This window comes from Olea europaea, unplaced genomic scaffold (assembly GCF_002742605.1).
Source record: "Olea europaea var. sylvestris unplaced genomic scaffold, O_europaea_v1 scaffold1137, whole genome shotgun sequence".
Classification (NCBI taxonomy): Eukaryota; Viridiplantae; Streptophyta; class Magnoliopsida; order Lamiales; family Oleaceae; genus Olea; species Olea europaea.
Window position 1 is genome coordinate 3,624 of NW_019228757.1, and position 8,234 is coordinate 11,857.

The following is an 8,234-nucleotide window of genomic DNA, read 5'->3' on the forward strand; positions in this document are numbered from 1 at the left end:
AATGATATTTTTATTAATTGTGTACTAATAATTATGTTTAGTGGAAATTAATTGACTTAATTTTATAAGCAATAATAATTATTAATTATCTTATTTAGAGGAAATAAATTGAATCATTTGGTATTTCATTTTTATCTAAACTGAGGTATATGCATTATTAATTGTCAATCAGAACAAATTTTAAATAAGGGTAAATAATAAATATAGCATATTAATGCAACCAATTTCTTTAAAAATTGTTGACCTCAATTTTCCCTTGTGGTTATATGATTTTCACTCTCATTGCAAGTATTTTCAGTTTTTTCTTATTTCAATGAAGGTAAATCAAGACAACAACACATGTTCAATAATGATTAAAAAATATTATTACATACTGTTGTTTTCTGAAAAAAATATTTATATAATTTCTTTTAATTGTATGTGATAATATCTTTATTAAAAAATAATTACTAATTGTGTTTAGTGGAAATTAATTGACTACAGGAAATAAATTGAATCATTTGGTATTCTGTACTTAATTATATATATAGCCCCTGTTTAATCCCCATTAAATTAAATTACATTACATTCCATTTTTCTCTCTCCTATTTTCAACCACACAATCTTTCATAAATTAATATTACACGTAATCGAAAACTTATCATTCTTTTTCAACCACTCATTTTTCTAAAAAATACTATTCCTCCCATTTTCATTTTCAGGTAATGGGAATCAAACAGGGGCATAGTATTATTATTTCTTTTAATTGTATGGAATGATATTTTTATTAATTGTGTACTAATAATTGTGTTTATTGAAAATTAATTGACTTAATTTTCAAAAGCAATAATAATTATCAATTATCTTATTTAGAGGAAATAAATTGAATCATTGGGTATTTCATTTTTATCTAAACTTAGGTATACGTATTATTACTTGTCAATCAGAACAAATTTTAAATAAGAGTAAATAATAAATATAGCATGTTAATGCAACCTTTCATTTTTATTTTTATTTTAAATTTCTTTTTATAAACCAAATGAGGGTATATTGAACATATAGGTAAATGTGTAATGGTATAATTGGTATTTAAAAGTTTCTCCTCAATTCACACTTTTAATACATTGTAGATATTTAATAATTTATTTTATTATTATTTAAAATTAATATTTATTTAATATTTGATTAATTTATTTAATTATGTTTTTTATTTAAATAAAACAAGTTAGCCTATAAATACGAAAACTAGAAGATAAACCTGTAACAAGTTAGCCGAAATTACAGCACTTGGAATTACACTAATTCAAAAAATGAAATAATTATGATATTTGTGTTTTTGTTGCCTGTTGGACTATAAAGCAGTCCAAACTGGGTGTCATCTTTGATCAACTAAAATTAGGGATGACAATTTGAACCGTCAAAAATCAAAAATCGCTCTTAATCGAACCGAATGGGGCTAAAAAAATCGAACTTATGGTGCAATGGGATAGATATGGTATTTGATTTTAATGAACCGATTCAGGACGGGGTGGATATGGTATGGTATTTATGCTGGTTAACCGAACCGAACTGTTTACCCGTTAAAAAAATAAAAATTGACAATTGATTATTGGACTTTCCACTATTTTTCTATCGAGCCCAAAACAAAATTATGCCCATTACATTTTTAGTGGAAATTAATTGACTTAATTTTCGAAAGCAATGATAATTATTAATTATCTTATTTAGAGGAAATAAATTGAATCATTTGGTATTCTGTAGTTAATTATATATGCAGTATTATTATTTCTTTTAATTGTATGTAATGATATTTTTATTAATTGTGTTTAGTGGAAATTAATTGACTACAGGAAATAAATTGAATCATTTGGTATTTCATTTTTATCTAAACTTAGGTATACGCACTGTTAATTGTCAATCAGAACAAATTTTAAATAAGGGTAAATAATAAATATAGCATATTAATGCAACCTTACATTTTTTTTTTTAATTTTCTTTTTGTAATCAAAGTGAGGTAAATGCAAATCCTACTCATATAGATATAGGTGATGATGAGGAGCCGATCAAGGAAATTAGAAAAAGAAAATTGACCTCTTCAGCATTTGCATTTTCGTTTTGAATGTTGTTTGATAATGTTTGCATTTTCGTTTGGAATATTGTATTTTTGTTTTCATAGACTTTTTTCATAAATTTTGACGGATGAACCTGTAAAAAATAATTTATTTTCATGGTTATTAATCGAACCAAACCAAGTCGAACTGAGATACGAATTGAACCGATTTACGTGGTTATGATGCGGTTAGGGTATGGCAAAAAATTTGGCGATTCGGTGGTAGTGGGAATTCTCTCGTTCCCTGGTCAAAGACTTTGTTGGATGCGGGATCTACATCACGAGGAGCGGTACAAATGTAGAAGATGTCATCACAACCTCTCTTTTCGTACCGCTAGGGATGCTTAACGCCACTTCGTCAACTGGTGTTACCTGGGCTTTTGTGTCTCTCAGCATGGTCAGCGCTCGGTGTTTCCAAGCAGCGAAGCTTACACCCATTCACATTAGTTCATCCAAAGTTCCTTACCCTTATGCACGAATTATTGAATAAGCCATCTTCCTATCAAGGTTAAGGAGTCAACTGAGCATCTCAGTGGCGGGATTGAATACCCGGATTGAATCAGATTTCACGCCATCCGCCCTGAACAAATAGGAAGCGTGGGCCATAGGTCACACATAAGCCGCCGGGTCGCACGACAGAATAATGTCCAACATAAAGATGCACACTCCTCTATGTGGAATATTCATCTTTATTGGAGCTTTTTGGTAATAGTCATGACCAACAGCCACTAGCTATCGGCTCTTTGGTAAAGTGAGAGCTTATGGCGTATCCCCCACACAAGCATCGCCCGATTAAGGGAGGATGGGGAAAGCTACAGGCTGAAAAGCTTCGACCCTTCTTTCGGGGCACCTCATCTTGTCATTTCGTCGTTGCTCATTCCCGTTAGGCTGAAGTGTTTTGCCTTTCCTTCTCCGCGCCCACTCACACTTAGCTGAACTATCACGTGGTAAAAAGAAGAAAGTACGAAAAAATAGTAAATGGAGCACACCACAGTAAGATTATAAATATGATGAGTATACCAAGCTCATCCAAACAGCCCATCAACCACCTTCCAGAAGGAATAAAGATCATTGCTTTTTCCCTCAAGTCCCCAAGCTGGGCAGCTCTTATGCTAGTTAGCATCCCACTAAGATGAGGTTCACTTTGAGGTCTGAAACCAGCACTTAATATTATTGCTGCTGGATTTCCTTGCTCAGCACATTAAGTAGTAAGAACATCAAAAGTCGTGTCGATGTCTATGAGTATGCGATCAAGTCTTTAACATCCAAAGCAAACAGTAGAATAATTATCTATCGATTCAAAAAACTAGGCTGAAATCTAGTCCAAGAACAAATTTCAAGGATCGTATGATTTGACTCGAACTTTTCCATGCTTGGTCTGAGATACAAGTGGATCCCATCATTTTCTGCAGGCCAACATGCAACGACACATTTGTAACCTGCATACCTGATCTGATAAGTACATGGAGGACTTACAGTCAACTGGAGTTTTTCTGCAACTCTCATTGCAAGATCAGGGGATATTTTATCGATTCCATGAGAGAAATCATATCCATTTCTTTTAATATCGGGAAGCTTAGGATCAACCTCAATTGCCAGGACTTTCACTTTGGCATAAGTTAACAGGAAACCTACCCATCCCACTCATAATGCTGGGCACTCCGATAGTTTTGTTTTCAATAAAAAAAATCAGGCTGATTGTCCCGCAATTGATTAGCTGAATTAGCCAGAAAAGAGTATCTTCGACCATACAAATAGAACCCATTACTTAGTATATCCTTCACCTTTTTGAACAGTGAAGTTCTTTGTGGATTAGAATCAGACATGATGTCCCTCAAAATGCTAAAAGGATAATAAGTACATTTTATTGAGTTTCTGCATTCCTTCATCCATAAAAGTGACCCTGAGAAAGTGATCAACTACATTCGTGTAATTTCTATCCCCAAATTTATAGCCACATTGCATGTGCTGAATGAAAATGGCAACACGTAATAAATGTTGCTAAAAGATCAATGGCAACACGCACTGAACGTTGCTAAAAGATCAACTGCAACGCACAGTGAACGTTGTGAAAACATCAATGGCAACGTGCATTGAATGTTATCGTATCCTTTACTCTACGACAACATCAAAGCCCACAAATTCAAAAATCAAAAATTTTGAGAACGTATAAACACGAACAAGTTAAGTTTTGGTAAGACCAGAACCAACCATTTGGTCAATCGAATTTGCTTTCTACAAAATATGAGACTCACTTCAAATAAAATTCGTTGATGAAGAAATCTAATGACTAGTTCGAACACCAGGAATGGTCTGAACTCTCATAGTTCAGAGCCCAGCTCCAACTACTTTTTTGTAAGTGAGGCGAGGTACTTCTTTCAGTTTAAATAGGGGTCGCCCTTATTTTGGTTGAAATAGCCTTGGTCGTAGTTAGTTTAAACACATAAACCCAGTCCACTTGTAGCCATGTTGATCAAAATGACTAAGTTTAATGACTTTGCCAATAACTCACCTCGTATTATAAGATTCTCTCACCATGTGGTCGACATTCCATTCCCCTTAAATTGTTAAATTAAAGGTGCTCATTTTTTTGATTGATTTGAATGGGTCGGGTCTCCCGAACGATCATAGTACGGCCGCTCACCTAATATCAAATCAATGGGTAGATCTGACTTCCCTTCCTCCATACCATAACCGGAAAGGATAGCCTATCCACAGAAGAGAAAGTACAGGCCCTTGCCCTTAATTTAGTTTAGACGCGGCTCGAATGCCTTTATGCCCTTCATGCTATAGGCTTGTTAAGCAAGCTTCTTTGACATAAAACAAACTATTTTTCCATGATAACAGTCGTGAGTATAAAGGGCGGAGTGGTAAGCTCTCTATCAACAACAGGGGGCTGACTGTTCTCTTTTGTCAAGGACACAAGCAAAGAGTTGACAAAGTCAACCTTTAGATGTTGTTGTGACACTTTGGTTAGGTTAGGCTCGGTTGACTTTGTCAATGCTACAAAGGACAAGGGCGAGCGAAATTCATTAAAGCATCGAAGAGAGGTTTACTAAGCGAAGGGCCGAAGGTTCCATCCTACTATACCGCCGAAGGGCGGCAAGCAAAGCTGCAAGGAGGCTTTCTTTGTTCTCATAGAAAAGTGAGGAGCACCATCAATCCGCCAATAGAGTCGGCTTTTAGTGAAGATCTGCTCATACGCTGCATAAGGGGCCAGGTAAATTAGACGACGATTGACAGGGAAGAGTCTGACTAGTCTATGCTCCAGCAATTTAGGCAAATTTTGGCTTAGCCATAACACAAGCAGGGTGAATTCTCGTCTGGGGCGCTCTCCTTGGCCTTCATAGTTGTATGGCACCTGCTTTTCTTTCTGCCTCTGATTGTCATTCCTCTGCTGCTGCTGTGGTTGCTATTATTGCCAGGGGCGCCTTTTAATTCCACAAGCGTGGTGACCACAACATTCACTTCATTATACTGCTTATTGCCCCTTTGATTGCCGTCTCTTTTGTTGTTTCCCTTAAGGCGCCAGCCAGAATTGGAGTTGGACTTTCCTTTGATTTTGTTAGAAGGGGTTTCAATAAATTCTTCTTCCAGGGGTAATTTGTTATGATTATTATTACACTCAATTGGTGGAAAGCTTGATCACGGCTCAAACTATCATAAAAAATAATAATAAATAAAAAAATCAATAGTTGTATTTAGAGGGAGTACATAATAGTTGTGGTATGATGGCTCCCATAGAACGACCTACGAATGAGACAATCCAGCAACTTAGATGTCAAGATCCTACAAATTGGAATGGTACAATACCGCGGATGAAATGTTGAGATTCTGCTTTCGACGCTCGGCTAATACTATTTATTGTATTTGTTGGCATTCCCTCCTGATCACCCGGGTTCAATTGATTAGGGAATTAATTGGTTGAAACAACTCACTCCGCTTGCCCTCTTCCCCTTCCCTTTTGGAACTTATGCACGCTTCCATGCACTTCTTGAGCCTAAGATTTTTTCCCAATAACTTTCATTCTCATTGAAGCATCCGTCCATTCCCTATCAAACTTGCATCTTTCTAAATATAAGTAAGCCTCACTCGATCATAAGTAGTGTGCCCACTCCAACTAGCCATTCATAGTTATTCATGGTGTGTTATTGGCCACTTTTTTTTGTCATGCTCCAGTTCTGCTGAAAAATGTAAGGATTCTAAAAACCTGTAGTTTTTAGTAGGCTAGCATGCCCCTAAACTACAAGGCCCCTATTCTATTCTAATTTTGAAAATGGAAAGTAGGCTATCCTATTGATCGCCGCTCTACCACTGGACTTCGTGTCTTCCTTTGAAAGTCTATTATTTCCTGGAAGAGCAAAAAAAGGGCCTCGTCATAACAAATCCTTCTCTTACACACTTGAAAAAAATGAAATTACGTATATCAAAGAAAACAAGTTAGCCTATAAATACGAAAACTAGAAGATAGACCATCAAATATTGACATATTTCCTACTTTTTTAGTACCAAAGATTCAACTTACAAGGAATCATTCAAAAATTTTATTAAAACTATTTCGAATAAAAAAAGGTTCCTATTTATAAATAAATCACAGAAAAGAAGAAAGAAATCCATTTTTTTTCATGAGATGGATTACACTAATTCAAAAAATGAAATAATTATGATATTTGTGTTTCTGTTGCCTGTTAGACCGCAAAGCAGTCCAAAGGGAGAGCGATAGTGGTAGTCATCCCCTCTAGGAGCTTGACCACTTGTAATCACGAGAGCCTAGACACATCCTTTATCCCCGGGAGGGTGAGATAGACAACAAATAAGGGACATGTTCCGTCTGTGTCTTAAGGCTGCTAGCAATAAAGCCCTACTCGAACATGCTTCTCCTAAGGGTAAAACAACAGGCCAACGAGAACTAACTTAGCTACTGGTCTTCTCCGAAAGGTAAAAAAGAGCTCATATCCTATTTAGGTCTTCCTAACTAGAGGAGCTTCTCCAGTCGACATCTCTAGCTGGCTGGTGAAGCATGAATGAATCGACGGAAGGTATAAGCCACTACGTTGAGCTGCTAACTATTATTACTAGGCCTACCAGGAAAATAAAAACGTGAAGTAGTAGCAACGTGACGCACGTAGTAGACTCTTCTTACTGTACTTGCTCCTCGTGGTGTAGATCCTGCATCCAACTTTTTGGGTTTTGGGCAGAGAAAAGTAGACGTGGAGACTCGGGTTGGGGCACAGCGTAACTAAGAGAGACATTCCATTTAGGACGAGACAAATGGGCTGACATGGGCGGTCTGGTTCCAAGCCGATTGGTCAGATGACGACTACTTCTTAGATTATTATTATTAGCCTATCCCCGAATGGAATGGGATGGAATAGAAAGAATACGAAGCGTGAGCGCTACAGGATCGAAATAAGCTTGTGAAGAAGCAAGCTATCCCTACCCCGATCGGCAGCTGCTAGCTTTTCCCATCTTTCCTAAACTTTCCCCGATCTTAGACCCGAGCTGTATGAGGTTGAAACTAGTCCCATATATGGTTCGAAGGCCCAGCCCCACCCCAGCAATCAGGGTGTAGCTTAGGTCAACTAACATAAAGAAGATAAGAAGATACAGTTCACTCAACGATTGCCTTTAGGTTCCGAACTCCATATGAGGAAGGAGCGTCGTTGTTTACGAAGTCTCGATCATTTACATGGACCCACTTTTCATTCTATTTCTAGAAATTTGTTGATCTATAAACCAAACGATCAGCTCATCTCCAAGCACGATGAATCACTTCATTCTGACCTGTTGCCAATCAACTTTCCGACCTCATATGATAATGGAAAATTAGAGCATTTTCTACATCGGTGGATGAAGAATCACGAACATAATAATTTCTAGTTGACCATGTTCCTAGAAAAAAGATACTTTCGAGAAAGGACGAGCACGACTGAAGTGGCTATACATACAAATCTATTTATGGATCTATATACTTTGATTGGAACTGGAAGTTTCGAAACAGGCAACTGGTATACCACGATAATGAAATTGCCTTTTCTTTTTTTATTCAAATCAGATTTACACTGCTTCGTTGGGAGGCTCACGTAGTTTGTTACGCCAGCTCCATAAGGATAAGTTGCGTTAGAATTGATAAAGTTTCGTGGAG

The 8,234-nt window shown here is 36.6% G+C and overlaps 1 pseudogene; it reads right to left on the minus strand.

The window, feature by feature from the left end:
- Positions 1 to 2,527: 2,527 nt before the first annotated feature.
- Positions 2,528 to 3,118, minus strand: LOC111373483 (annotated as a pseudogene).
- Between the last annotated feature and the right edge of the window lie 5,116 nt (positions 3,119 to 8,234).